Source organism: Symphalangus syndactylus, chromosome 7 (assembly GCF_028878055.3).
Source record: "Symphalangus syndactylus isolate Jambi chromosome 7, NHGRI_mSymSyn1-v2.1_pri, whole genome shotgun sequence".
Lineage (NCBI taxonomy): Eukaryota > Metazoa > Chordata > Mammalia > Primates > Hylobatidae > Symphalangus > Symphalangus syndactylus.
Window position 1 is genome coordinate 21,926,909 of NC_072429.2, and position 17,600 is coordinate 21,944,508.

Consider the following 17,600-nt stretch of genomic DNA (forward strand, 5'->3'; position numbering starts at 1 on the left):
AATCCTCACAACGACCTTCTAATGCTGAGATAGGAACTTCCAAATTAAAAATATGGGTACAGGATGAGAGATAACTTGTGTAAGATTTCACACTGCTGGTGACAATCAGGATTCTAAACTAAATCGCTTTGAAAGATCATGCTCATTCTACTTAACAATCTCTGATACTGATCATGAATGAGTTCACAATAATAAAGCCTTGCTTTGTATTTACAGTACAGATCTTCATGCTTCTCTGCACATAAATATCGATGTCACCATTTTAAAATACAAACTCAGAGAGAACCTGAGACACATTTTTAAACATGTTTTGGATGCTAACATGTATGAAAGAGAAATTCATTCTTAAAAAATAGTAGAAAACGATAGCAAACAGGAAAAATAGAATGAATTATATTGAATTAAATAAAATGAATTGAATTGAAATGATGAACATAATATGAATTAAAAATCATATACACTGACCTATTTTTGTAAATACCTTCATCTGCTTCTGAATTTAATGAAATATTTAACATTTCAGTACATAGTGAATTAAGTAAAAACTCTACATATACATATATATTTTTAACCAAAGCATTTAGGTCTTATTTTTCAACATATGGTGTTTTATTTAAAGAGTGACCCAATTCCGTTGACTCCCTTTTCCTGTCCAATCTTACATTAGCTTTTTGAGTATGTCCAAGAATGTATGTTTCACTCCTTACCAAGTCCTGATCATTTGTGTCGTTCTCTGAAGATTCAACCTCTAGAGACTAATCCCTAATTGGCTTAGGTTTAAAAACAGAAAGTAGAGGCAGAAATGGCTTTTAATAGAATCATAAACCCCATTCAGCTCCCTTTTTAAAATGAAGACTTGGATGATGTGCCTAAAATCTAAGTCAGTTCACAGGGTGATCCATGTCTCTGATTTCCTATTCCAGGATTCTTTGAACCACATCTCACTTAGAAGATTCTGGAAGTTTCTTCATGTGGAGTAACACAACTATTCAAGTCCTGGAAGATCACTGGAGCTGTTCTGAACACCCTCAGTAGTATTAAAGTACGTATTGATTCATTTTAATATCCAGGGTATTTACATTTCTATTGTTAAAACGATATAGGTATAATTTTCCACAATAATATGTTCTTAATAACCAATTTACACATGCATTTACTTTAGCTGTACAAATAACTTTACCAACTTATTTGGTATTTTTTGTGTATGTAATGTCTAATCTGTGATGGCTCTGAATAGCAAATAATTTAACATATTTTCAATTTCTAAAGTATTTTCTTCCTCATGTAGTAATCAACTACATGACAATTTATTATCAAGGAAATATCCAGAATTATAAGCCAATTTCCTTTCATTTGCCATTCTATAATGTCATTAATTTTCTCTGAGTTGTAATTAATTAAATAAAATACAGTAATTTAACTGTAGATCACAATTTTTCTTCACATCTTAAAACTTTTCTCCAAAAGTAATAGCAATTTCTAGACTTTATATCTGCTGAATATTACTTGGGTCTGACTGACATTCCATGGTGGACAGACCTTAAGGTGAATTCCAATGATCTCTGCCTCCTTTGCTCCATGCCATTCATATTAACCTCCCACTGGAGTGTGGGTGGGACCCAAGACTTGCTTCTAATCAAAAGAATGCACAAAAGTAATGGAAAGCCAATATCATGATTATGCTGTTATATAAGACGTATTTCTCCCTTTCTCTTCCTCTGTCACTGCCTTCAAAGAATTGAGTTGCTTTGAATCCTACAGCCAAAGGCAAATAAGTTCTGCCAACAACCTGAAGGGCTTGGAAGAGGATCGTTCCTTCTTTAATCAGTCCTCCAGATGAGAACACCTGATTAACACCTCGATTGCAGTCTTATAAGGGATCCAGCTATTCCATAGCTCAAATCCTGACCCAAAGAAACTGAGATTAGAAATGTGTGTTGTTTTAAACCACTGTGCTTGTGACTGTTGTTGTACAGCACATAAAACTATTTCAGGCTGGGTGCAGTGGCTCATGCTTGCAATCCCAAAACTTTGGGAGGCTGACGTGGGTGGATCACTGAAGGTCAGGAGTTCAAGACCAGCCTGGCCAACATGGTGAAACCCCGTCTCTGCCAAACAAAATAGCTAGGAGTGCTGGTGGGCACCTGTAATCCCAGCTACTCAGGAGGCTGAGGCAGGAGAATCGCTTAAACCCGGGAGGCAGAGGTTGCAGTGAGCCAAGTTTGCGCCACTGCACTCCAGCCTGGGCAACGATAGTGTAACTCTATCTCAAACAAAAACAACAGCAAAAATATTTCAATTATTTTCTTAATTTTCCTATTTCCTGGAATTAATGATCTCACTATCATGGATAACTTTTTGGAGCTGGGGATTTCTAGAGTATTTCTGTCTCTTAATTACTACTAAATATCTTAGATCACTATTTGAGAACCAATATTCATTGTCTATAAAGACTGCTAAAATAACTACAAATTCTCATCTGCACACAGATGAGTAGAATAACTGAAAACATCATTTTTAGGAATCTAGACTTTATGACTTTGTTTTTGTAATCTGAAATAAAGCCTTTTTGTTACTAAAGTTTAAATTTGCCTCTTTTTCAGTGCCTAGTGCCATTTAATATAGCAATACCTCTTTATGGTTCCTGCAAAACTATGGCTGATACACACATATGGGTTTTAGGGGACTTATACAGTAGTAGGTTTACTCCGTTATAATTTTTCTGAGAAGGAGGAAGGAGAGAGAGAGAGTTTCCTTTGAATTCTCAGGATCCCTTCTGGATCAGTTTTCATTTGTTTAATTTATCTGGATTTATTTCCTTTTTTGTTTCAACACAGCCTGAATTCAAAGGAAAAAAATGAAAATAATACCAAAGCAATTTCAGATGCAATCCGCTTTAGGGTATCAGACTTAAAATCTACCATAACATATGGCTCAAGGACAATTAAAAAAATTGTAGGATACATGAAGGAAGCATCAACAACAGGAGACAGTTCAATGTAGGGGACACAATTACTACGTGAAAAATTAAACTTTATATTCTTACATATGTAGGACAAAATAAAGGGAGAAGAGAATTAATATTTAATGAGTAACTACTTTGTGGAAAGCATTGTGTTAGGCCTTTAAACATTAAAGCTAACATGGTAGCCTTGGACAAATATTTGATAGATAGTAAAAAAAACAGGTCCAAGACATCCATTTTCACCCTTGACCTATAAATATCTGGCAGTCATCACTCCCATCCTAACAACAAGGAAAAAAGCTGAACAAAATGAACATCAATGTCTTGTTTTGGATCCAACAAAGAACAAACTTACACTCTGAAATGTGGAATAGCAAGTGATTTCAGAGAGTCGTAGCCAAGATCTGCTTACCTGGAGTAGAGGCTGCTGGAGCCATAAACTGGTAGGAACACTTACTTAAATGGTAATTTGGACAAGTTTCTGGAGGCTATGTATGAAATAGAGTGAAAGTCAGAAAGTTCAAGGGCCCAGTGGGTCCTCACAAATTTATGGGTTTACATCAAAGAACTCCACTAGGTTCTCACAATGGAGAGCCAAAAAACATGGCTTGACGGCTCTGGCAGAGGAAGACAAAAGTAACCATTTAGAAGTCTGTCCAAAACATTCCGTATTATGAAAGCTTACTCTTTACTGGAGAATACTTTACATGAGCATTGTCTCACCTGGGGGAGAGCCATTTCCCTAAACACAACTCCTGCTTTCCCTTCATCTAAGGGGGGAAAGTCTAAGAAACACTTCTGAAGGTCACAAGACCCCAAGGGACACAGGCCCACTAAATGAGTGAGGTTTAATCATAAGATTATAAAAAGAATCCATTCATCCATTGTTTACCACCACAACAAAAGAATTCCAATTTAATAGCAGTGGATTACAGATGAAATAAGTGTAAGATGCAGACTCTAAGGAAGAGTTTTTAGGGAAACCCAGAGACAGTAGGAGAGGCAAAAAATAAAAGCACTAGAGGAATTTAAAGTTTCTGGTACCGTATAGCACACATCACATATAGCCAAACTAATCTAAAGTCTGAAACAAAAGACTCACTTACCTCAATCCTACTATCTGATATATTGTTTCAGGCTTTCCACAAAAAAAAATAACAAGTTATGTCAGACAGGAAGAACAAAACATGGTCTGAAAATACAAAGCAAGAATCAGAAGCAGACTCAAATATGACACAGATATTGGAATTATCAGACAGCTTAAAATAACTGTGATTACTATGTGAAGGCCTCTAACGGGAAAAAATGAGTAGCATATAAGAATAGTTGGATAATTTAAGCAGATAGATGGAAATTCTAAATAAGAAACAGAAGGGAATGTAGAAATTGAAACATTGTAAAAGAAATGAAGAATGCCTGTGATGGGCTTATTACTAGAACTGGATATGACTGAGGGAAGACCCCATAAGTTTGGCTATATGTCAATAAAAACATCACAAATGAAATGAAAGAGAATAAAAAAGAATGACCAAAACTCCCAGAATATCCGAGGCAATTTCCATTTCAAAAGATGCAACTTACATGTAACTAGAAGAGCAGAAGGATAAGAAAGTGAAAATGGAACAGAAGAAATGTTTGAAGTAATAATCACCAAGAACTTTCCAAAATTAATGACAAACAGCAAACCACTAATGCAGGAAGCTTGGAAATACCAAACAGGATAATGACCAAAAAATCTATATTTATGCATAACACAGTTAAACTGCAGAAAAACAAAGACAAAAAAAGAAATGTCAAAATAAGCCAAAAGATGAAAACAATTTACCTGTAGAAAAATAAGGATACCTGGACTTCTTGTCATCAACCATGAAAGCAAGAAGAGAGTAGAGTGAAGAAGATAAAGTGTTGAAAGAAAATAACCACGAACCTAGAATTCTATAACCAGTGAAATTATACATTCTTTTGAAAATGAAGGAAAAAATGGTATTTTTTAAACAAAGAACAACTAAGGAAATTTACTGCCAGAACTATCCTTTAAGAAATATTGAAAGTTCATCGAGGCCAGGCACGGTGGCTCACACCTGCAATCTCAACATCTTGGGAGGCTGAGGTGGGAGGATCACCCGAAGTCAGGAGTTCAAGGCCAGCCTGGCCAACATGGTAAAACCCTCTCTCTACTAAAAAATACAAAAAAAAAAAAAAAAAAAAAAAAACTAGCCAGGCATAGTGGCTCATGCCAGCTACTTGGGAAGCTGAGGCAGGAGAATTACTTAACCCAGGAGGCAGAAGTTGCAGTGAACCAAGATCATGCCACTGCACTCCAGCCCAGGGGATAGAGTGAGACTCTGTCTCAAAAAAAAAAAAAAAAAGTTCATAGAGAAGAGAATGATAGAGATCTAAAACTAGGATCTACTGAAAGAACAGAAAAGCATCAATGAAAGAATAATTGAAGGAAAAATATTTTTTGAAAAGAAAATTTAATGAAGAAAATAAGACTAACAACATATTTGATGGTTATAGCATAAAGATAAGAAAAGTGAATTACAGCAAGGTCATAAGGAGGAAGAGGTCGAGTACGCTCTTTTACCAGTTATCTACACTAAATGTAAAGCAATCCATTGATATTTGAAGGTGGCTTTGGATTAGTTAAAAATGTATATTGTAATTTCCAGGGAAACCACTAAATTTTTAAAGAAGCATCACTGACAGGAAAATAGAGGAGAAAAAAATAGAAGTATATAACATACTCAGGTAAAATCAGAGAAAGGAAAGAAAGAGGAGGCAGGAAACAAAAGACAAGCACAATAAATAGAAAACAGTTATAAAAATGGTAGGTATTTAAGCTATGTTTTTTTTTTTTTTTTTTTTTTTAAAGACAGGTGTTATTCCAAATATATTGATAATCACTTTAAATGTGAATGGTTCAATATGCTGATTAAAGACGGGGATTGTCAGACTGAAGTATCAAGCCATAGAATGATATGGATGATCTTTAAATCCTTATTGCCCAGTGAAAAAGAGTAGTTTAAAAAGGTTACATACTATGTGATTCCAATTATATGATGCAGAAAAGCCAAGCCTACAGAGACAATATTGGCAGGGGAGAGAGCAAAGAGGGAGGGTTGCATAGGTGAAGCCTAAGGGATCTTTTAGGGCAGTGAAACTATTCTGCATAATACCAAAATGGTGAATATATAACACCATACATTTTTCCAAACCCACTGAATTTTACAGCACAAAGATTGAATCTTAATACATATGCAACATAAAATCATTTAGGATAACACTGGTACTCAGGAAGTGATGCAGAATATGACAAAAGAATCTAACTCTATTAAAATAGTATGTAATGACCTCACTTGAGTAGGTGGGTAAAACGTGCTGACTTAAGTAAGTTGAAAATAAATGGAGTATATAAAATTAAAATAAAAAAATAGGTAAGTACTGTACTCTAGTTGATAATACTGTTTCCACTGGGAACTCAGGCTTACAATTCTGATACTCTGACATATGCACACTGGAAAGGAAAAATTAGGTGAATGGATGGCAGATGATGGATCCAGGTTTCTCATTGTTGAATTGGAAATTTACAAATAAGCAAGGGAAGGAAGCTAGAAATATGAATGTGGACATGGTTTAGAGTTGCAGACATCAGTATGAACTCATGTTTACCTTAATATAGTGTTGGTTACATAGAGAATATATATATATATATATATTTATAATATATATTATATATGGTGTATATATTTTTATATATATATACATATATATATTCACACCCATATACAGAACTTAACATACCCATATATACTTACATCCACTTAGCATAGCCACACATACATATACACCCCAGGCACAGACCTTAGCACACACACATATATTTTCTTGCTCTGTCGGCTGACAAGGCATAGATGCAGTGATATTCCAGTAGCAATATGCATACCTAGTGCCCAAATCTTGGTCTCTAATTCTGTTGTTGAACAAAAGAAATGGGTGATTTTAGGACTGTGGTAGAATATATGCAAGAATAGTCTGCAGAGTTCTATAGTGAAAAATGGAAGAAAGCAAATGAAAGAGGAGCTCCCAGTGGCAAAAGGTGAAATAAATTGTGCAAAGAAATAAATAAAGTAGTATTGCATATAACCCAGAGTATAAAATAAATATCATTGAGTTTACATCAATATAATGAAATAACTTAAAAATACGTAAAGAAGATAAACTGCTTATGCATAATAATTCCAAATATAATGTAGATATTCTCCTTTCAAGAGTTGGAGATTAAATCACCACTTCGTAAGTGTTGAATGTTCAGAGTGACCTCTTTCCAAAAATTGCAGAATGAAAAGGAGAAAAAAAGAGTAATTTTATAGTAGAGAAACCTGGCAAACACTATCAGATTTTCAAGGTGATCATGGTTAACATCAGCAGTTTAAATAATGTTGATTATATGTAACCTTAACGTAAAGTAAGGAGAATGACATTCTACTTCTGTAGTGTTTCCGCTGAAAACTCATAATCCCAGTCTAAACATTTAGAAATATATTAGACAAATCTCAATAAAGTCTATAAAATACATTATATAAAATACCTTACCAGTACTCCTCAAAAATCAAGTTGATCAAAAACAAAGAAAGTCTGAAAAACTGTCATAGCCAACGGAAGCCTAAGGAGATAGTAAGGGTATATTGATGGTAACCGTAGATTAGCCTAAGGAGATAGTAAGGGTATATTGATGGTAACCGTAGATTAAAAAAAAAAAAAAAAAAGACGGTAGGTGAAAATTAAGAAAATCTGAAAAAAATGTGGACTTTGGTTAATAATGATGTATTCATATTGGTTCATTAATTGTAATGAAGGTATCATACTAATGTAAAATGTTAATAACAGGAGAAGCTAGCTGTAGAGCATACCAGAACTCTCTTTACTACTGTCATAAATTTTCTGTAAGCCTAAAACTATTCTTTTAAAAAAAGTACGTGAAGAAAACAGGCCAAAAATAGGCCAAAAATAGGGTGTTCTTCTACGAATTTAAAACTAAAGAAATATAATATTAAGTATTGTGTATTATATATTTCAAAATAGCTAAAAGAGAAGATTCTGAATGTTCTTACTGCAAAGAAATTATAAGTTTATGAGGTGTCAGATATGCTAAATACCTTGATTTGATTTTTACACAATTTATACAGGCATCAAAACATCACATTGTACCCCATAAATATGTGTAATTATCATGTGTTAAATTAAAAACAAAGTTAAAATAAGAAAATCTACTTGAAGCTATAAATGACTTTTTGAGGGTATAAAATGAATAGAGATATAGTACAGTAAAATTGTTAAGTAATTACTTTTGGTCATCAGAAACAGTAAGTTTGAATTCTTGCTCTACTGCTTGCAAGATGCATTGGCATAAATGTAAATAAATGTTGGATATATGTAATATTAATTTAACTATAATACTAATATGTAGTGGCTCAAAGAAGAATTATGCATTGAAACTTTGAAGAGAATGAATGCCTTCCAGAAGAGTTTAGATTAATTAATTTCAAATTATGAACACACTCAAATAGAGGTTAACACTTTGTGTGAACATGTGTCTTTGTATGTGTGTGGGTGGAAAGCAGTGGGGCCTAGAAGTGGAGCATAAAATAAGTTAGCTTTGACAGTGTATCTAGCCTAGTTCTGGGAAGAGAATGACCTGAATAGGAGCCAGCATATCTATTGGGATGGAAGGTAGAGTTGGTTCATTAAGCGATGTTAGTCAGCGAGAGCCATTCATATCATTTAGTTTATTTATGTATGTTATACCATGTTCGCCAGACCAACTTTTGATTATATTCAAATTTCCATGTAGATTTATACAAAGAGAGTGCACTGATCAGAAAAGTTGGAGTATACATGTCTCTTGATTCTAAAAAATCTATCCTTAGAAACTAATGATTAGGTGTCTGATTTTTATGCATCTATTCTAAGTTTAGTTACGCTGAATTGTCCTTGAGGTAGATCCACTTGTGGTATTCTAGGACTTTCCAAATGATTTTCAACCTCTTTGCATAAACGTTTCTTCAAACTGCAAGTTCATTTTTTAATCATTCAAATTAAGAAATGTACTTTAATTCATTTAGACATGTAATTAAACTCCTTATATTTTACACAGAAACGTCAGCATTAATGTTACTAACATCAGTGACAGTATCAGTATAACATCAGTAAAATAAAATAAGAGTATTAGTGTTATTTCATTTGTAAAAGTCAAATCACATGATGAATATCTCAAATTACTCAAGGATATAAAACAAAAAATTTATTAGCAACAACTACAGACCCATTTAAGTGGGGAAAATCAGCATGTTGTTTACTTGGCAGGTATTTTTCTAGACTAAAGCATTTTCTAAGTTAACTCCTGGCCCATAGTTTTGAGTTTAGATATTTTGAGATATATGCAGTGTTTAATGGCATTTAGCTATATGGTGACTTTATCTGGGGAAGTATCTATTTCACAAAGCAAAATTATACTAGAGTATCAGTGAAATGTAAGTACACATACACATATGTTATGTATAGGTATTATCGAGCCACAGTACATTATTTGAACAATTCACGCCTCTTGTATCTAAAATAGGGTGAGGAACTAATGGGACAAAATGTTGGAGAAAAACATTTATGGAGTGACTCTCTCAACAAGTTTAGCACAGTAGTTAAGAACACAGGCTTTGGAGCCAGTTGGATATACATTTTAGCCCCAGTTATCCTTACTAGGTGGTGACCTTCCACAGTTTTCTAATTTCTCAATGACTTTATTACTCCTAATAAAATGAGGATAATGATAACACCTACCTTTACAATTGTGGCGTATCACACAGTTAGTTCCTCGTAATATGTATCATTTTTGTTTCTTTTGTTATTGAGATCATTATGATTGTACTTATTATTTTACCTATGCCACAACACAAAATTTGGTTTACTGATTTGGCAGAGGGGGGACATACTCTAACAAAATATCAAATGTGGATTCTCTGTGGTTATAATGTCAACCAATGAGATTATTACTTGATATAGAAAAAAATCAAGTCGCTGGTTTTCAACTCTTTTTCACACACAGGTCAAAACTGCAGTAGAAATATTGTGATAGAAAATATGTAACATACAAGGAATAAGTCATCAAAGAAGAAATGGACAAAAATATTTTATATGAAAATCCAAAAGGTTTGGCTATAAATAAAAATGGTTCTGCAATAACTACAATGATTAATGTTTCACTATATCAAAAATGGCATTTGAGCTTGGGTATCATGGTAGAGACTGTGGTCAACAAGGGTTCTATGTTCTCCCACCTTTCCACAGTCTGCCTTACAGTTCATTTGGTGTCTTATGACTAATTTTGACCAACAGCCTGTGAGCAGAAAAGATATGTATCTTTTGGGTGGTGGCGTTTGATAGCTTGTGCCCTGTCCATCTCTCTCTTTTTCTGTCTCAGAAATGAGGGAGACCATATAGTCCCCAACACAGATTGGGTTTTCTATGAAGCTGACTCTGAGACTGAGTTTAACGAATGGGATGTTTGTTACCAAGGGCCTTTGGGATCAACACCTTTGGAAGAGAGGAAAAGGAAACAGGATGGGGCAGAGGCAAAAATTAAAGCTGAGATTCTGGCACTTGATACACCTCTAGGAGTTACAGAGATCAAAAATGGCATATTCAGAGTTGCCTGCATTATATCAAAATGACTGTTCCTCTAAATACCTGCTTCAGTCAGTTTTGGAGGACAAGAGTCCTCCCTCAAAGGGAAGTGTGGTCAGAACATCACTATGTCCACCGCCTTTCAGAAAAAGAGTTGCAAGGTGGACAAAGGCTGCCAAAACCAGTGTCAGACTATGATATTAGGATTAAGTCACTGAAATTTCAGGGCTTGGTTATTGCTTCAGCTAATGTAACTTTTTTCTTTTTCTTTTTTTTTTTTTGAGACGGAGTCTTCATTCTGTCGCCCAGGCTGGAGTGCAGTGGTGCCATCTCGGCTCACTGTAAGCTCTGCCTCCCAGGTTCACACCATTCTCCTGCCTCAGCCTCCTGAGTAGCTGAGACTACAGGTGCCTGCCACCATGCCTGGCTAATTTTTTTTTGTATTTTTAGTAGAGACGGGGTTTCACCATGTTAGCCAGGATGGTCCCATCTCCTGACCTCGTGATCCACCCGCCTTGGCCTCTGAAAGTGCTAGGATTACAGGCATGAGCCACCGTGCCCGGCCCAACATTTTTCTAATACAAGTATATCTTTAATATATTTCTCTTTTATATGAATTCTAATGTGTACTGAGTTGTTTTAAAAATCAAATTCGTTTTATTCAGATCTATTCTTGTGAAAACATATTAAAGACACATTTTTAAGGAAAAACAGAAAACCTGTTAGCATCTGAATTGTATCATAGCTAAAGCTCAAGCTGAAATCTCACATGAAGATGTATTTTTCCAAGAGTGTTACAGGAAGTCAGGGACTCCGAATGGAGGGACCAGCTGAAGCCGCAGTAAAAGAACATAAACTGTGAAGATTTCATGGACATTTATTAGTTCCCCAAATTAACACTTTTATAATTTCTTACGCCTGTCTCTACTGCAATCTCTGAACATAAATTGTGAAGATTTCGTGGACATTTATCACTTGCCCAATCAATACTTTTATAATTTCCTATGCCTGTCTTTACTTTAATCTCTTAATCCCATCATCTTCATAAACTGAGGATGTATGTCACCTCAGGACCCTGTGATGATTGTGTTACCTGTACAAATTGTTTGTAAAACATGTGTGTTTGAACAATATGAAATCTGGGCATCCTAAAAGAATGGGATAACAGTGATTTTCAGGGAACAAGGGAGATAACCATAAGGCCCGACTACCTGCAGAGCCAGGCAGAACAGAGTCGTATTTCTCTTCTTGCAAAAGCGAATAAGAGAAATATCACTGAATTCTTTTTCTCAGCAAGGAACAGCCCTGGGAAAAGAATGCATTCCCAACGGGAGGCCTCTAAAATGGCCACTCTGGGAGTATCTGTCTTATGCAGTTGAACTTAGGGATAAAATAACACCCTGGTCTCCTGCTGCTCCCCCAGGCTTGCTAGGATTAGGAAATTCCAGACTGGCAAATTCTAGTCAGACCGGTTCTCTGCTCTTGAACCCTGTTTCCTGTTAAGATGTTTATCAATGACAATGCATGCACAGCAGGACATGGAACCTCATTAGTAATTCTAATTTCACCTTGGCCTTGTGATCTTGCTCTGCCCCTATTTGCCTTGTGATGTTTTATTGCCCTTGAAGCATGTGATCTCTGTGACCCACACCCTATTCATACACTCCCCCCCTTTGAAAATTGCTAATAAAAACTTGCTGGTTTTGTGGCTCAGGGGCATCACAGAACCTGCAGACACGTGATGTCACCCCCAGAGACCCAGCTGTAAAATTTCTCTCTTTTGTACTCTTTCTCTTTATTTCTCATACCGGCCGACACTTAGGGAAAATAGAGAAGAACCTACATTGAAATACTGGGGGCTGGTTCCCCCTATACAAGAGTAGATCTTTTATTTTTTTTGAAAATAGAAATTATTGCTGTTTAACAAAAAAAAAATCACACTATTATCATACAATGACTAATGAACATTCACTTTGCTTGTATAAGTAGTAATTCGGCTTCAAGTTTAAACAATGCAAAGTTAAAATATTAAGAAATTTTATGAAGATTAAATATAGCTAAAATAAATATTAAAAGGTAAATCCACCCCAATTGACTATTGTTAGCTGATTTCTAGTTTCTGTAGTCAGATGCTGGCCTCAAAGAGTTATAAATAAAGCAAAAATAACATCTAATGATTTTGATCTTGAAATGGCCACATAGCCAGAGTATATGTTTCAGATAACATTTCCCCAACAATAAGAAAGAAATTTGGGGTGCAGTGACTTTTAAACAATGGCTAAATAAGGTTATGATGAAATAAATGAGAGAAGCGAGTGGTTTAATGGCTTTTTAATGAGCTTAATGTTTTCAGTTTTAATGAGCCCTCTTACATCAGCTTTAATCATTTTATGAGAATGAGAAATGATTGAGAAATGGCTTGCATTAATTCAATTTTCTGTTCAGCCTTCCCACAAGCCATTATGGCACAGTTGCTAATGGGAGTCAACTTGGATAAGTGGGAACTTACATAATAGTACAAGTCTCAGCTAAATTTAGTTAGACATTTGATATGTTAACTGGTGATAAGGTTATACTTCCTCATTTTGCAAAGAGTGCACACCAAATGCCCACAAAGTATTTTAACACTATAGCACAAGTAAAAATTAATTAGGATAGTTGAAATGAACTATAATTTGTCCTAATTAATTTTACAAAATTGTGTTAAAAAATCACCTGGCTTTTTATTAGTGACATACGAAAATTAAAAATGAACAAAAATAACTGAATTTGGGAAAGTACACCTTTGATATATTTCGTGATTAAAACCATGTCAATTCTATCTACAGTTAAGGTGTATCCCTGTGTATAAGCAACAGAGTATATAGAACATAGTAAGTTACACATAAGGACACAATGTACCTAATACCGGGGCTCATATTAAATAAAATATTTGGCCATATACCAAATTAGATGAGTAAAATACTGAAAGTGTACCAAATTATCACAAGAGCAAGTCATTTTAAACAAATAAAATAAACTAAAATAAAAATGGTGCTGCACTCTGATATATCAATGAGTTACTTACAATTAGAGTAATTAGAAATCAATTCTTATTAATTTGGATTTAAAAAGTTATGAAAAAAAAATAACCAACACTGTATGGCTCACTGCATTGCCAGGAAAATTCAAGAACCAGGCTGAGAAGCATGGGCAAGAATAAGGAATGTTGTGCAGCAAAAAAATCATATACAACACCGGCCCAGTGAGAACATCCCAAGCAGTATCAGATTGAACCCCAGCAGTCCTCTGACAGTACTGGGAAGCAGGCGTGGGGCTAGAACCAGAGTCATGGCCACCCCTAGAAACTGAATATTGCTACTCTCATTACCATCCCTAAGCTGGAGTAGATGCTCACACCTGGTATTTCTTAATAACAATATTTACAAAGTGTGAGATGGGACTGGGTCTGAAGCCTTCTTTCTAGGCTAGATGTAAAATAACTGTAAAAAAAAAATATGTAAATACATATAAATATATACATGTACAGATACATATACATGTAAATACATATACATATATGTTATATATAATTGTTTTCAACCTAGTTAATGGGAGGTGGGATCTCCTCCTACAAAAATTCGTGAGGTAGAAAATACCTCCATGCATCGCAAAAAACGTTTAGAAGCTTGCAAAAAAAAATGATAGATGGTTGGAGGGATAAATAGAAAGATAGAAGAAAGACAGATACAGAGATAGATAACAAAAGGCCAGTGTTGAAATGTATGAAAAACACAGAAAAATAGAGGAATGTGAAAATTTCCCTAATCACAGTACCATGGGAAAACTACCATTACCATTTTGCTATGCAAGCTTATGGCCTATCTCTATGTATATTTAAAGCTACATGGTTGGGCACAGTGGTTCATGCCTATAATCCCAGCACTTTGGGAGGCAGAAGCAGGTAGATCGCGTGAGGTCAGGAGTTCAAGACTAGCCTGACCAACATGATGAAATCCTGCCTCTACTAAATACAAACAACAAAAAAAATTAGCCAGGTGCGGTGGCTCATGCCCATAATCCCAGCTACTTGGGAGTCTGAGGAAGGTGAATCACTTGAACCCGAGAGGCACAGTTTGCAGTGAGCTGAGATTGCACCAGTTCACTCCAGCCGGGGCAACAGAGTGAAACTCCATCTCAAACAAAACAAAAACGAAACAAAAAAACAACAATGAACAGACAAAATAAATACTTCCAAATTCGTATTTTCTTCTCCATCCCTACTACCCTATTTTAATTCATTCCTTTATTTCTTCTCTCACCTGCTCTACAAAATGACCCCAAAAATAACACTGACCAATTCTATCCAAAGTTAAGATGTATCCCTGTATATAAGCAATAGAGTATATAGAACATAATAAGTGTATATAATACATTCTTCTTGTTGGGTAAAGATCATTTTATATATGCTTAATTTTTTAAAACTTCTTATGTTCTATTCATATATTGAAATAAATGAGGCATTTATTTTGAAACTCTGCTCTTATTAGAAAGAACATTTTAAAGGAGCATCTTATAATTGAGATCTATTAACATTAGTGCTCTGAAATATTTTAATATAAATTTCAAAAAATTGTAACATGAAATAAACTTGAGAAGTGTTCACATAATACATAGAGGACTTAGCAGAGCCTTTATTATGCTAACATGTTCCAAAACTTCCTGAGAGGAATATATCATCCTTAGTGTTTCATAAGCATATTTCACCAGGGAGCCTCTTTTTTTTTTTTTTTTTTTGAGATGGAGTCTTGCTCTGTCGCCCAGGCTGGAGTGCAGTGGCACAATCTCAGCTCACTGCAAGCTCTACCTCTCCGGTTCACGCCACTCTCCGCCTCAGCCTCCCAAGTAGCTGGGACTACAGGCGCCTGCCACCATGCCCAGCTAATTTTATTTTATATTTTTAGCAGAGACGAGGTTTCACCGTGTTAGTCAGGATGGTCTCGATCTCCTGACCTTGTGATCCACCGGCCTCGACCTCCCAAAGTGCTGGGATTACAGGCGTGAGCCACCGCACTCGGCTAGGGAGCCTCCTTATGATAGTCCCTGTATAACTATTAACATATTTGGAATAATCTGAAAGACTTTGTTTAAGAAAAAACATTCTAGAGTATTTATAGAAACAAAGTATGCCTAGATATAAACAACGTGATATTTTTAGGTGACATAAATCAAAATTTTTTTTATGTTATTAGTTACTTTGTTGAAAATTATTTTCTAGTCTTTGCTAGACTACATATATATATATAGGAATATATATATAGGAATATATATATATAGGAATTATATATATAGGAATATATATATGGGAATATATATATATGGGAATATATATATGGGAATATATATATGTAGGAATATATATATGTAGGAATATATATATGTAGGAATATATATATATAGGAATATATATATGTAGGAATATATATATAGGAATATATATATGTAGGAATATATATATATAGGAATATATATATGTAGGAATATATATATAGGAATATATATATAGGAATATATATGTAGGAATATATATATAGGAATATATATATAGGAATATATATAGGAATATATATATAGGAATATATATATAGGAATATATATATATATAGGAATATATATATAGGAATATATATATATATAGGAATATATATATATAGGAATATAGATATATATATCCTAGCAATAAATATATTGATTTATGAACAGCAAATTAAGACCCATGGAGTGTGGAGAAAAGTGAGTTTAAAATCATTTTGCATGTTTTTAAGTGTGATTCCCAATGGATACTATTTAAATCCTTCTGACATGCTCATCCTTAATATCAGTAAAAATACAGGATTAGGCTAGAATAAATTAGCAAGATGATTAATTAAGCTAGATATATGTATCATTATTAAAAAGTGATATTTCAGAAAATCAAAAAAGCTGTCTTTTTAGACCTGCTTAGTCTAGACTAAATTTAATATTCTCACTTTAGTACATTGAACTACAGCTTCATAATATAATACAGACTCTGGTTTGATTAAGAATGTGATGGATTTTAGAAGATGGCAAGTCTGGGCTTCTGAATTCCTGTGTAATCTCTAATTTCATCCTTCATTTTATAGAAACAAAATGATTGTCTTTAGTCTCCAAGAGTCTTGGAATGATGTAGACATTTCTCACATAAATCGTCCTGGTTTGCATGATATTCCAGTATATATCAATGCTTACCTAGTGATCTACACATCTAAAGATCTGAATACTGTATATGTTTCTATCAATTTGGTAGAAAAGAAATAAAATGGTCCAGATGAATATCTATTCAATATCCTCTGTATCCAGATTGTTTATTCTAGGTATAAAGAACTATTGATTTTCTTTCGGGATCAGTCAAAACCACCTCAAAACTACACGTCAAAAAGTTCAGAATTAGCAGCCATATAACAGTGGGAAACTCACAACACTTAGGAAGATTACGTGGTGGGGGAGTATCCTTAGAAATTAACATTTTCATGATAAAAATGTACTCATAAATGTACTTATAACTTTTTATTACAGAAAATTTTGAACAGGCACAAAAATAAGACTAGTATAAAAACTCCCAAGCACCTATCCAAAACAACTCATGGTAATTCTTTTTCTTCTATGTCCCCAACCTTTCCCTGCCCTGAGTGTTTTCAAGCAAATCCAAGAAATTTTGTGATTCTGTCTGCAAACATTTTCAGTTTTTTTCTTAAAAATGGAGACTCATTTTGAAGATACAAACAATTCTATTGTCCCACCTTTGAAAAAATTAACAAAATAATTTCTAAATATTGTATAACATAGTGCCAGAATGCCAGAGTTTAGGTCTCTCTAATTACATTATAAACATATTTATTTAACTTTACAGTTTGCTTGAATTTGACCTTTTTTAAAAAGTCCATAAATTGCAAAT